Source organism: Helianthus annuus, chromosome 5 (genome assembly GCF_002127325.2).
Source record: "Helianthus annuus cultivar XRQ/B chromosome 5, HanXRQr2.0-SUNRISE, whole genome shotgun sequence".
NCBI lineage: Eukaryota > Viridiplantae > Streptophyta > Magnoliopsida > Asterales > Asteraceae > Helianthus > Helianthus annuus.
The window spans coordinates 42,276,080-42,291,843 of record NC_035437.2 but is presented as its reverse complement, the minus strand read 5'-3'; positions in this window follow the sequence as shown (position 1 = coordinate 42,291,843).

Sequence of the window (15,764 nt, the reverse complement as noted above, 5' to 3'; positions counted from 1 at the left end):
TATCATCAAAGTTCTAACGTTATTTGACAATATGCTATCATAGATTAGAGACTCCAAACCAAAACACTTCTATAAGAAAAAAAACAATAAATGTTCGGGTTTTTTTTCGGGTTTCGTGATTTGGGATTTTCGGGTCGGATTGTTCGGGTTTTTTGTAGGGAAAAAGTGAACCGGTAACCGAACCATTTAAAGTTCGGGTTGGTCAGGTCGAGTTTCTCGGGTCCGGGTTTTTCGGATATTCTCTAATTCCGGTTCAGGTGGCTTTAAATTCGGTCCGGGTTTTGGGTTTGGATAAAAATAAACAGCCCTGTATACAAGTTTGTACATAATTGTAATGTAATTGTAAATGTAACTGAATTATTCATAGTTTAATAATGTGTTTTTAAAATAATACTAGACCAAAGACAAAACTGGGGTTAGGAAAGACCTTCCCTGGATGAGGTGATCAGTCCATTTGTAACCAACCACAATCACAATTAAGAGCACCCTTTTGTCCATTACCTCAACTAATTCATATTTTTTTTTTTTGAACGGCCGACATAAATTATTTTATTAAATTGTAGCAAGATGCTACCCGCCAACTATACAAAATACATGGAACCAACACCAAAATCACTAAGAATTACATAATTCTAAACGCTAGATATTAAACCGACTCCAATCTCCCCACGTCATTGACACCATTTTTGCTCTATTTCTTACCCAAAGGAACGCCATAGCTTTGATCTCATCTAAGATCTTCGTTGTGTGCGGAACCGAGTTATTAAAAACGGAGTCGTTTCTTAGCTTCCAAAGGCTCCAAATAGTTGTCAGAATCACCGCATGAATCACCTTCTTCTTCGTTGAATTACTGGAGCATGTTTCATGTAAGAACAGCACATCATTCAAATCGAACGCATATATTGGCGGGATGTTACACCAATCCGCAATGTTTTGCCATATCATTTGAGCGAACTGGCATGCTACAAATAAATGTTCGGACGTTTCTGCATAATCACCACAAAGAACACACAAGTTATTTTGAACCGAGATATTCCGTGACGCCAGTGCACACTTTGTCGGTAACCTTTCCATTGCTGCCCTCCAAGCCACAATAGACACCTTTTTTGGGACCCAATTATTCCACTTAAAAACCTTTGCAGGAGCTACACGGTTCACCGAACTTAAAACTTTTTTAATCCCAGCTACACAAAATACACCATCAGAAGCATACTGCCATTTCCACAGGTCCCTATCCAAACCCATATTTAGTCCACTCACCAAAGAGATCAGCTGTAATAATTGACTTTGGCAAACATCATCAAAATCCGGCTGAGTCCAGGCCCACAAGAAGACAGGCCCAAACTCCCCAACGCACATCCGATCCGCCAACCTGCATGTCTTGTTTGATTCAACCTTAAATAAATTAGGGAATTTAGCATATAAAGGTTGTGGGTCCGCCCAGGCATCTAACCAAAATTGTATGCTTTCTCCATTTACAGGTACTGCAGAAATAGCTCTACTTAAATCAATTCCGGCACCAAGAAGACACGGTTTTATACTCATGATACCCTTCCATGGACCCGCAATCGATACTTTAACCGGGAAATCATTCCAGACTCTATTGTTATGATGTAAAGCCCAGACTACTCTTCGCCATAAACTATATTTTTCGGTTTTAAACCTCCACCACCACTTAGCCAACATGGCTAAATTAGTGTCTCTAATGGAGCCGAAACCCAACCCACCAAACTCAACCGGAGCAATTGTTTTTTCCCATGCTACCCAATTCATTTTAGCTTTATCTTCCGAGCCACCCCAAAAAAACACCCTTCTAATCTTATCAAGAGCACTCAACACCTTAGCCGGAGCTTTAAATAAGGATAGGTAGTAGGTTGGCAAGGAATTTAAAACCGACTTTATCAAGGTAATTCTTCCACCATATGAAAGGGTTTTGGCTTTCCATATCGAAAGCCTATTCCTAAACACGTCTACCACAGATTTCCAATTCCGGGCCAAATTCATGTTAGCCCCAATTGGAAGACCAAGATGGATAAAAGGAAACGTACCTTTCTTACATCGCAAATAACTCGCCATTTGTTGAACTTCTTGGTCGCTAACTCCAATCCCGTATATGCTACACTTAGCTAAGTTAACCTTGAGGCCGGAAGCTAGATAAAAACATCTAAGAAGCCGTCTCAGGTTATTAATATTGGTAATCGACCAATCACCAATGAACATCACATCATCCGCATACGAGAGATGAGACAGGGTTAGGCCATCAGCAGAGATTTTGATACCGTTAAACAATCCAGATGAAGTTGCCTTATTCATGGCACATGTTAGGGCTTCCATCACAATTACAAATAAAAACGGAGATAGCGGGTCACCTTGCCTAAGACCGCGTGAGCAATCAAACTCTCTTGTTGGAGACCCATTAACTAAAACCGAAGCTCTAGCTGAATAGAGAGTCGCCATCACCCAAGATCTCCATCTACTCGGAAAATTCATCTGAGCCATAATCGAGTTTAGAAAGGACCAGTTCACCGAATCATACGCTTTATTGATATCTACTTTGAAGAACATTCCACTTCGCTTGTACTTTTTTAGCCAACCGAAAACTTCATTAAGAACCAGTGGGCCATCCATGATATTTCTGCCAGCTAAAAAGGTTGATTGTTGTTCAGAAATTAACTTCCCCATCACACTTTTAAGACGATTGACAAGCACCTTTGAGATTACTTTGTTAATCACGCCAATCAAACTAATCGGCCTGAAGTCGGTTGGGCCAACTGGATCTTTTACCTTAGGAATTAAGGCTATAAAAGATGATGTGCAACACTTATTTATAGAGCCCTCCTCGTAAAATTTATTAAACAACCTGACCAAGTCATCCTGGAGCCCAACCCAACACTTTTTAATAAACTTAAAATTGAAACCATCCGGCCCAGGAGCACGTTCACCTTCACATTCCCAAACAGCCTCTTTAATTTCCACCACCGAAAAAGGATTCTCTAGCTTAGCTGCCTCAAGATCCGAAGTTTTAGCGATATTAGGACATACCATCACCGGTCTAATTGGCATAGGTTCCGAAAACTGGTTTTGGAAAAATTCAAACAGAGCTTCTTTAATAGATAGAGGATTAGTATTCCATTCTCCGTCAATCAATAAACCATTCAACCTATTCGTACTGATATTTGAATTAATAATATGATGAAAATAAGCAGTATTTTCATCACCTTCAATAGCCCACTTGGACCTAGATTTCTGGCGCAAATCCAACTGTTTTATTCTTTCAAATTCAGCCACATAGTTCCGACATTCTGCCCGTTCAGCCAGTTCATCTTCCTCAAGAGTTCTTTCTTCTGCCAGGTTCTCAATGATTTCCAATCTCCTCTTTTTTCCACCATAGATCCCATCTCTTCTTTCTTTTTCCTGTTTCAGCCAAGATTTGATTTTATTTTTAAGCCACCTTAATTTAATCGCAAAGGCCAGATCCTCCGGCCCCGAGAACTGAAACACACCACAGTTTTGTAGAACAAATTCGAGAAACCCAGAAAACTCAAACCATGAATTAAAGAATCTGAAAGGGATATGCCCAAAATCTGATTGAACAGTAGAAAGCACAATTGGCCGGTGATCCGAGACTTCCCTAGCCAAAGCAACAACACTCGCATTTGGCCAATTCTCCCTAAACCCCAAGCATACTAGAAAACGGTCCAACTTACTCAGCTTTTTACCATTATCCGAAATATAGGTGAAATTTCCACCACCCATATTATATTCCACAAGGCCGGCTGCAAGAATAAAATCATTAAAGGCCCTCGCACTAGCTTCCACAAATTCTGAGTTCTTACGCTCACTTACATCCCGCACATCATTAAAATCCCCCATCATGACCCATAACCCTTGTAGAGAGTTCCTAAACCCCATAATTTCCGACCAAACACCACGTCTACTACTAGCATCATTTGGAGCATATATATTAACAACATTAATTTTGCATCCCGTCTGAACCAGAAAACCCGAGACAATAATAAAGTGTCTATTATAATAAGTGTCTACACACCTGAAGACTGCTGGGGACCAGAGACAAGCAAGCCCACCGGATCTGCCTTGAGAGTCCACAACCGCAACCTTAAATTCAGCTCGACCCCAAAACTGGTTAAATCTAAACGACTCTGACATCTGTAATTTCGTTTCCTGAATGGCGAGAAAATGAATACCATAACTAGTTTTAATCCCTCTGATCCAATCCGCCTTACGACTATTCCGCACCCCCCTTAGATTGATAGATAAACAATTCATCGAAAACAGTTTTCTTCACCTTCTTTAACAATCAGCTCCTCAGTAGCCGACAAGAACCCACTTAGGTCAACACCAATCATTGCTCCAACCTGTACCGTAGCTTCGACTTCATTCCTTAGGTTTGCATCTTCAATCCGGACTTCATTACTCTCTTGGGCCTGAACAGTGACTTCAACTGGCTCAACTACCTCTTGATTTAAAGAATCAGTACCCCCAGCTCCTAGATCTTCAAAAGCATTCTCTTCGTTTCCAGAGACTTCCACCAACGGAGAATTAAGATCCAATGAAACCGATCCAGACTTATTGGGCATACCAAAAATTTTCTGTGAAGGCCCTTGCATAGACCCAATAGACGGTGGGCTACGGTCATCACGATTTCTTTTACCCAAACTGATAATGGGAGTTGGGCCATCCTCACCTAATTCAAAGTTGGGCTGTGATACCCCCACATCTGGCCCAGGCTCATTGGGACCATAATACCCACCACCTTTTTTAATAGAACCGTTCCTATTCCCTAGATCCCCCTCATTATTGCAAACCTTATCCGCCGTCATATTCTCTTCCCCATGCAGAACATTATTCCCCATATTCACATCGAAGGTAGGAGACTCCTCATGAAACGGCGACCCTTGGTCTACCGGCGACTTATCCTTACCCACCGGATTATCAATTTTTACACCCGCCGGAGAGTTCTCCCCCAACTCCGGCACCGGAGACTGATGGACTTCCTGATTACCTACATTTGAATGATTTGACGGTCGAATCTCTCCATCCTCAACATCTTCTTCATCTTCCAAAGATTCATCTGGATCCGAATCCGAAACTAACTCAGAATCACTATCCTCCAACCTGAGATCACAATTCAAATTATTCAAATACTGCCCGGGGGATTCCGAAACCCAGACTGGTATGCTTTTATCATTCCACTTAATGACCACTGCTTCTTCTATTCTGGACTTTTGATGAGTTAGGACCGATACCGATCCCAACGAATTATCCTCATTTTGCCAAGAGAACTCGGACTGTTTAATCACTTCCCCAAATAATCCACCAATCCTATCGAATATTGAAGAATCTCGAATAATAAAAGGCACACCAACAATATTGATCGTGGCAACCCGATAAAACGGAATATCTTCACCAGTCCATAAGTAAAATTTTGAAAAAATTTTATTGAACAGGGCAGAATGAGAGTTCATGCACTCCAAGGCTATAGGCTTATCCTTAAAAGTCAATAAGAAAGTCACCCCCCCTACATACGACAAACCTACATCTGTTAGGTCTGCTTCTTCCAGAAACAAGCGAACCTTACCAATAGACATGACTTCCTTAGTATCCCCAATAATAGATCTTCCAATACAGTGAAGTGGATAAAGTGATCCTTTCCCCTTCACGTTAACTACCTTTGCTCCATTGTGTTGATTCTCATTATTCCTCCTTAGCATGTCTGCAAATGATCTTCCTTCTTGGACGTACGACGGACCGGATGTGGTATTACCAGATGCTTGTTTCTCCACTTGTGGCTGACCCCCATCCTGAGCATTGCCTTTAGGACGCCAAGCACTTTGACCCAAATTTTCTGGAGCATAATTAAACCGCTTATGGTCTTTGTCATATTTAGCTAGGGATACCAACACCTTCATATCGAACATCTTGACAGTATTCAGTTTTAACAGAGTCTCTTTCACATCAACTATACCCATGTAGCGAACAAATCCAAAACACCTTCCTCTAGCATCTCGCTTCCTCGCGACATACACATCAGATACATATCCAAAAGGTTGGAAGGCCCGCCATAATAAATTCCTTGATACGCGATCTGATAAGTTCTGCACCAAAAACGTCCATTCGATACCATCACCCTTGCTTTTCCGATTCTTCCGATACTGCACATTGGACCACGGACCACCATCATCATAACCACCCTCTCGTCCGATCCTAGAAGCCATCCTCCGAAGCCCTCCAAAAACACACAAACGACTCAGAAGCTTCCCGACCCTAAGGGTGTTAACGGGATTCGAATCGATCTAGCTAAACTACACACAGGTAGCCGCGATCAATATCAGACCCACTAAGCCCCGAAGAAATCAAGGAGAGCTGCTGCGGGAACTGAGGGTGGAGGAGGAGGCCGACCAAAAGCAACGATACAACCGACCCGGGAGATGGAAGTAGAGATGCGGGATCAAGATAATTCATATTTACTTAAACAAAAAAATATCATATAGCTTAAATAGGTTTTGTCTAGTACGAGGTTCTCAATCTCAATTATTGACATTGTTTTTTACTGGTATTTAATTAGTGCACGAATTTTTAAATTAGCAAATAATTTTCGTTTTATCTTTTTTTTAAACAAACAATTTGGATCATTAACGAAACACTGGATTATCATTGTGCCACCAGGGAACCACCTGATCATATCCATCTCCACTAAACATAATGCCTATACACCAATTCAGGAGGAAACCCAATAAATATGGAAAAAACCCCATTGTGGGAATCGAACCCATGATCTATTGGTCCCAAAGCCCTACCTCATCCCCAAGATGACACTAGGCTATAAAGACATGGGCAATTGTCGTTTATCTTAAACGATTACAATATGTTGCTTTTCATAAAATACAAAAGTTTTTTTTTGAACGGCAAGAAACGACGTGCCAACCACTGTGACACCGGACGCGGTGGTCAATGTTGACTATTCGACCGCCGCCAGCCCCTTGGCTCTCGCAGATGCGCGGAAACCTCACCTCCACCCGCTCGAAGGCATGACAATGGGATAATCGGTAAAACCTCGTCTCCCATCCAAAACAAACCGGCACCACCCGTATTCATCATTCACTTGGATGCCGCAGAAAATAATAAGAAGAGTGGGAGTCGAAACTTGGTCACAAGGAACACAAAATATTTCCCCAACCACTCCACCACTACCTCATTTAGGGGTGTGAAATAACCGAAACTTTAACCGAAACCGAACTGAAAACCGAAAAAACCGAATTGAAATTAACTGAAACCGAATTAACGAAAGTCGGTTAACGGATATTTTTTTTACCATCGGTTAACCGAAATTAACCGAACCGAACCAAATCATTTATTTTTTTATATATTTCCAGCTTTTATACCTCTATTTCATGTTTTATACTTTCATTTCATGTAATAATACCTCTATTTCATTTATTTGTGCCTTCATTTCATTTATTTATACCTTCATTTCATTTATTTATACCTCCATTTTATGTATTTAAACATCTATTCATGCACTTATACCTCCATTTCATTTATTTATACATCAATTTCATGTATTTATACATCTATTTGATGTATTTATACATCCATTACATGTATTTAATTTCTAAGCAAAAAAATAGCCTTTGTTTGAATTGGTTATTAACCGAAAATTAACCGAATTGAACCGAGAACCGTAAACCGAGGGGGAGAAATATATGTCCATATATCCGGGCCGACCCGCTTGTTAAGGGTTTTGAAAACATTGTCGGTTTACGAAAGAAATATATGTCCATATATTCGGCCCGCCATTGTAAAGAAGGTAGTCACCGGTTTTTGATTGTCTCCCCCTCGGTTTTTCCGGTATCGGACTTCGTTCCAGGGGGAGACAATCAAAAACCGGTGACTACCTTCTTTGTATCAAACCTACCAGGAGAAATATCACAGTCATTACTTCGGAAGGCATTCCAACCCTATGGAAAAGTGAAGGACGCATATGTAGCAAGGAAACGAGATGCAAGAGGCAACCATTTTGGTTTTGTTAGGTACGAGGGTGTGACAAACATCGGGGAAGTACTGAAAGCGATGAACACTGTAAAAATCTATGAAGCCAAGCTGTTCGTGGATGTTGCTAGATTTGACAAGGACCATAACAAGTTTCAACAGCAGCCAATGAGGGGTGACAGGTACGTCCACAAGGAAGTAAGAAACAACCAGGCAAATAGGCACAATAACCCGACAAGACCGGTGCCAAAATATGTACCGAAAGCTGCGGTGCAAGGTCGTTCGTACAAAGATGTAACGGTCGGTACGTCCCGTTCAGACAAAGGCCCGAAAAAGATACTAAGGTGGGAGGACAGGTGTGCCCTCTATCCGGATCATTGCATAATGAGATCGGTTATTGGCGAAGCGAAAGATGTCAAGTCTATGGGTCGTATACATTCAATGCTAAATGAAAACGGATACGGTGATAGTCCAGTCAGTTACATTGGGGGATTAAAAGTTTTGATTGTTCTAAAGGGGAAAGGTGCTGCGCGTGAGTTTGTGGCAAGCAAAGAGCCCTTGTGGGATGACATTTTCACATCAGTAGTACTATGGGAAGGACAGGATGTAGGTGTTGAGCGGGTGGCGTTGCTAAAAATCTTGGGTGTGCCAATCCAACTGAGGGACGATAACCTCTACGACAAGGTGGGGGGAGCATTCGGTAAGGTTATTTGGAATTCGGATTTCACATGGTCCTTGCCAGATAACTCATTTGGAACATGTGGGATTCTCACTAAAGAGATGGAGCGGATAGATGAAGAAATTGATTTAGTTTGGGAAGGAAAACAATACTCAGTTTGGGTTCGTGAAGAAAGTCATAACCTGGTGCAAGAAATAGTGGATAAATTGGCATGTACAAACCCTTGTTCTCCGGCGAAGAGCATGCAATCAGTGGTGGGTATGGATGAGGAGATGGAAGATGGTGAGATCCGGCGAAAGGATGATGATTGTGCCGGAGCGGCTGACGGGGCAGAACCTGTGACTGTTGGGACTCCGCCGGAATTTGAAAAGTCCATTGAGGCACGTATTTTGCATGGCAGACACGAAGAGACTCCTAGGGATGTGGAGGAAACGACTCACGATGCACAAAACCCTAGGAAAGAGAGACCCACGCGTGGAGACAGTAATAATTATCTGGATCTAAACAAAATGTGTGACTATTTTTCGGTGGGGTCCGGATCAGAAATAGGCCCAGGCCCAAGGGCAAAATCTAGAAAACGCCCTAGACTTTATAAGAACCCAGTTCAAGAAGACAATGGGGTTTGTGGTAGTGGGCCTGTGACCCAAACAGGCCTTTTTGGTGGGAAACTTTTTACAACAACCGAGGATCAGAGCCAGAATTTTCTTAGCTCAGAGGAAAATGGTACACACCTATCAAAGGAGGAGCTAACTGGTCCGATGGAAACGAACCTGGGTGGGGATGTTACTGCTCTGGAAGCTGCTGGCCAAGATCCAAGCACCGTTGACACAAGGATAATCGATGGGGTAGGTGCTGTTTCCATACCACAGCCGCCCCATGTAATCCCTAACCCACTAGAAGAATCAATTGCTACGGTGGAAATCGGTATGAAGGTCGGCTTTCAACTCAACGGTTTTCAGGACCAAGTGGCAGAACTTGTACAAGGAGAGGGCGACCAAAATATACCCCAATGAACTTTTTATCAGTCAATCTTCGAGGAGCAAAGGATTCAAGGAAAACCGACTGGATCCGGGGGCTTAAAACAACACATGGGGTACATTTTCTTGCAATACAGGAATCGAAACTTCGAGGTAACTGTAATTATTTTTATAGTAATTTCTGGGGCAGAACATGTTTTGGTGTGGAGGCGGTTGAGGCGGTAGGCCAATCTGGGGGTTTATTGTCGTTCTGGAATCCAACAGTTTTTGATAAGGTGGGGGTCATCAAACACAGGAGGTTTCTAGTAGTCTCTGGAAACATAAAGCCAAGTGGGGTGCTGGTAAATGTTGTTAATGTTCACGCGCAAAACGACCCTATTGAGCGTAGACATTTATGGGGTGAACTTAGTGCTTTAAAGGGGTCATTGCCAGGCTGGTGGGTATTTTTAGGAGATTTCAATGATGTAAGATCCCCGGAGGAGAGGCGAAATTCTGAGTTTATTGCCTTAAATGCAGATTATTTTAATTCATTTATAGCCTCGAACGACTTACAGGAATATACCATGGGAGGCAGACAGTTTACGTATAGGTCCGATAACGGAGAGAAGCTTAGCAAACTGGATCGTTTCCTGGTTTGTCGGGATTTTCTAAATGCTTGGCCAATGGCTTCAGTTGTAGCTCTGGCCAACGCAGCGTCAGACCACTGCCCGATATTATTATCAACGGTCCCAACAGATTTCGGGCCTACCCCAACTAGAATATATAATTCTTGGCTCGAATTGCCGGGATTATATGATTTTATTATGCAGCAATGCATGATGTTTAGATTTAGGGGGGCGGCTGACTTGAGATTGGCTGTAAAATTGAAGTGGTTAAAAGTCCGGATTAGAGAATGGGTGGTTGAATACAAACGGGTGAAACAAGGCCATTATGTTGATGCTGTAAACAAACTTGAATCCCTTGACATGGTGGCTGAAACAAGGAACCTTATGCCAGATGAATCTGAAGAAAGGGAATTTTGTAAGCGGGTTATTTTGGAAGAAGATAGGTTGCGGATCATGGACCTAAAACAAAAGGCCAGAATTAGGTGGGCAGTAGACGGGGATGAAAATTCTGCCTACTTTCACGGGGTAGTAAACGCCAACATCAGCAACAATCGACTGAATGGTTTGACAATTGATGGGGCATGGGTAAACCAACCATCCCTCATAAAAGATTACGTGGCAGCTTTTTTTGAGGATAAGTTCAAAGAAACACGACACTCTCGGCCGGGGTTAAGATGTCCGAATTTATCCAGGTTATCCGTAGATGAAGCAACAACTCTGGTATGCCCTTTTACTCTACTTGAAATCAAGAATGCAGTATGGGATTGTGTAGGGGACAGGGCGCCGGGTCCGGACGGAATTAATTTCAGATTTCTTAAGAGATGTTGGGCCGGGGTAGAGCACGAATTCACGCAATTATTCGCGGAATTTTATCAGAAGGCTACAATTAGTAAAGGGTGTACGTCTTCTTTCTTGGCTTTAGTTCCAAAGTGTCAAGACCCGGGTGGGCTTTCAGAGTTCAGACCGATAAGCCTAATCGGTTGTATAAACAAGGTTATAGCAAAAGTGTTGGTGAACCGCTTAAAGGGCGTGATACACGGACTAATATCAGAGGAACAAACGGCTTTCTTATCCGGTAGAAGCATCCTAGACGGCCCTCTTATGTTAAATGAAATCATTCCGTGGCTTAAGCGCTCCAAGAAAGCCGGAATGATTTTTAAAGTAGACATTGAGAAGGCATATGATTCCCTGAACTGGTCATTCTTGGAGTCTATTATGGAACAAATGAATTTCCCCGAAATATGGAGAAGATGGGTCATGGCGACGGTCACAACGGCTAGGGCATCGGTTCTTGTAAATGGTTCGCCAACGCAAGAATTCGATTGTCATAGGGGCCTTCGACAAGGGGACCCCTTATCCCCTTTCCTTTTCTTAATTGCTATGGAGGCGTTGACGGGAGTAATTAAAGAGGCTACTCGGGTTGGGGTCTACCGAGGGATACAATGCACTAGACATGGGCCAACTCTATCTCATTTTCTCTTTGCTGATGATGTAGTGTTCTTGGGTGAATGGTCGATGGGGAATGTTCTCAATCTAAATAGAATCCTCCGTTGCTTCTACCTTTCATCCGGGTTAAAGGTAAATCTAAGAAAGAGTTCTTTATACGGGGTAGGTGTAGAGGATACCGAAGTGAACATGATGGCATCAGTGCTCCGATGTCGGGTCGGTGAATTTCCTTTCAAATACCTTGGACTCCAAGTGGGGGCAAACATGACATTGGTGAAAAACTGGAAGCCGGTGGTGGATACCTTTAAAAGACGCCTCTCCGTTTGGAAAGCAAATACGTTGTCTTATGGCGGGAGATTGACCCTAATAAAGTCTGTCTTAAACGCCCTACCCACGTACTATTTCTCTCTTTTTAAAGCTCCAAAACGAGTCTTGAAGGAGTTGGAAAAATTGAGACGTGATTTCTTATGGGGGACGACATCGGATAGACAAAGAATGCCTTGGGTCGCATGGAACAACACAAAGGCACCAAAAGAGTTTGGGGGTACCGGCCTTGGCTCGTTGATGGAAACAAATATTGCTATGCTAGGGAAGTGGTGGTGGAGGTTCAAAATCGACAAAAATAGTCTATGGAGGAAGGTAATATGGTGCCTACATCAAAACGCTAGATCATGGAGTTGTATTCCTGCAAAGCTGTCGGCTGCCGGACCATGGAAACAAGTGGCAAGTATATCGATTGAACTAAAAGCTATGGGAGTTGAACTCGAGAGATGCTTCAAAGGTGTGGTAGGTTCAGGTCAAGGAATAGCATTCTGGAAGGATTGTTGGATACTCGACGTACCTTTGTGTGTTAAATTTCCAGCATTATTCCTCCTTGAACAAAAGAAAAGTGTTGTAGTATCGGAAAGGATTAAGCGGATAAATGGAAGGTGTAATCTGAACCTCAAGTGGATCCGTGCGCCGAGTTCAGCAGAAGAAACCAGGGAGCTACAAGAGTTGTCGTCATTAACCTCTTGTGTCTTGCTCACGGATAGAGAGGACGGCTGGACCTGGACTCTATGTCCGACCGGGTTTTTTTCGGTTAAAAACCTGAGGTCCCATATGCAGGCGACTGCTGCAGCAGGAGTTACGACTACCTTCGTGTGGAATAGATGGACTCCACTCAAAGTGAATTTCCTGTCCTGGAGGCTTCATTTGGATAGACTCCCTACGAAAGCGGCCTTGGCTAAAAGACGGGTTAATGTTCCAAATACTCAGTGTAGTTTGTGCGACGCGTCGGAAGAGACTTCGGACCATTTGTTTGCGGATTGCCAGTTTGCACAACGAATATGGGATCGTTTGTCTCAGTGGTGTAGACTCCCACCTTGCTTTTTCTTTGAAGCTAAGGATGTACTTGAGCTTCAGGTGCATAGCCGTGGATCAATAAAGTGGAAGAAAGTCCTGTACACAGTTATACAAACCGCGATTTGGAGTATTTGGAAGGTGCGAAACGGAGTGGTCTTTAGTCAAAAACGACCGGCATTGGACAGCGTCTTTGAAGAGATTAGAGTTTTATCTTTCCTGTGGCTAAGAAATCGTGCGAAGGTTCTTGCCCTGACATGGAACGATTGGATAAATTTTAACCTACAGTGTATTGGCGTATGATTTCTGTGTAAACTATTGGTGACTGTACTTGTTTTAGGCTAACAGTTGTTGGCCTTTGTTTGTTTAATGATATTGCTTTGTTGGCCTTTCAAAAAAAAAAAAAAAGAAATTTCTACTGTCTGTTTGAAAACATTGTTTCAAAGAAATTTCTATAAAAACTTAAAATTGAGACCATTTCAATATTACTTTTACAAATTTTTATTTGTTATTGGATGATATAAAAAATTTACTATAAGGGGAGTGGGGGTGGTCACTAGTGATGAAATTTCATCACTCATAAACATCCAATCATGTTCCGCCATGTCAACAACCACTATTCTATCACTCACAAGCATTCTTTAGTGGCGGTGGTCAAGTATTAATACACAATGTACAAGTCATACACATACATTCATCAATGTTCAACGCGTTATCAATTCAACGCGTTAATCCTATCACTCGTGAACAAGGTGATGGCGGCGGTGTTCGTGATACTTTCACGAGTGATAGGCAGTCCATAACAGACCACCCCCACTCCCCTAAGTATTTTCTGTATATAAATATATCGTGATAAAAATTTTAACTTTAAAAAAAGTAATTATATTTACTAACCGGAAAAAGGAAAAGAAAAAAGTAGAGGATGGTCTCCATCAACGCGAGTACTATAAATATCAATAAATGAATATTAATATTTTAATTATTGGCAGGAAAAGTAGAATGTTTCACATTTGATTTTGATGATGAAAGATTATAAACAAGTGGTAGTTTCAACTTGATAGCGTTTGGTCAATTCATCCTCTTTAGACATATCCTTTACGGGCACATGCCTCAACACTAAAATAAATTAAGCAACCCCATCCTATATAATATTAATTAACATTTAAAACAGAAGGGTGGAGATACAATAGGAAGTTTATTTGACCAGGAAGGATAGGAAGTGATCTTGACCATCCATTAAGTTAATCAAGGGCTAAGATTAAATCACGGAAATTAAAAGGAAGAAAAGAGGCACGTGAGTTTGTTCAAGGGCATTCTAGTCAATCCAAGCCAATAGTTTCTTTCTCCTCCAATTCCCCCACCCATTTTTTAAACGTTAATAACTCTTTCATACGACATTATTTTTTTATAAAAATTGCACCAAAAAAACGAGCGTTTTTTTTATCTTTAAAACGAGTATACTATTGCTATATTTTAAAAAAAAAAAATTAAAACCCAGTTGCGTAAAACGCAATAGAAAAACCACCAGTTACGTAAAACGCAATGAAAAAAAAACCTAAAAAATGACATTTTTCTAAAACGCAATGCACCAAAAACACAAAGAAATGTCTTATTTGTAAAACGCAATGCACAAAAAACACATAGAAATGTCTTATTTGTAAAACGCAATGGCCAGAAAACACATAAAACTGTTTGTCACCTAAAATGCAATGCACCAAAAACACAAAGAACTGACTTATTTGTAAAACGCAATGCACCAAAAACACATAGAAATGTCTTATTTGTAAAACGCAATGGCCAGAAAACACATAAAACTGTCTGTCACCTAAAACGCAATGCACCAAAAACACAAAGAAATGTCTTATTTGTAAAACGCAATGGTCAGAAAACACTTAAAATGTCTGTTTTCTAAAACGCAATGGACTGAAAACACATAAAAAAGTGTTTTACCTAAAACGCAATGCACCAAAAACACAAAGAAATGTCTTATATGTAAAACGCAATGGTCAGAAAACACTTAAAAATGACTCATTTCTAAAACGCAATGAACACATAAAACTGTCTGTCACTGTGAACTGTCTGAATTGTCTACGAATTACTGTCTTCGAAATGAGCCAATTTCTGGAAAATGAATTTTTCTGATGCGTTTTTAGGACAGCTCAACCCCAGCCAGGGGCTCTGCCTCTTGGACCCCGCCAGGGGCTGCCGCCCCTGGGACCCCGCTACCGGGGGCTGCCGCCCCCGGACCCCCGCAAGGATCGTAAAACGCAATGACTAAATCAAAAACCCAGATCGTGAAAAAGAAATTAAAGATTTTCTTACATAGATCGAAGCTGATTTCTTCATCAATTGATGAAATTTGAATGATAGAAACACTTATCAACGCTCGAATCAAACGAAATCGAGTGATTATCTCCAAAATCACCGGAAAAAAACGAGATTTTTTATGAAATTAAACTGGGTTTTCTTCAAAAAAAAGCTGAAGAACACGTTGATCGGGTTCTGAATCATTGATTGGTGATGAAAATCGCACTATAATGTAGTGATTATTGAGATACAAAGTGAAGAAATAGTTGAAGATGGTGGGTTTTGAAAATGGTGGGTTTTTGAATTTACTGGGTTTTGAAAAAGGAAGAAGAAGAAGTTGGATTGACTAAAATACCCTTTCTCTTTATTTTAAAATTTGCCACATGTCATAATCCTATG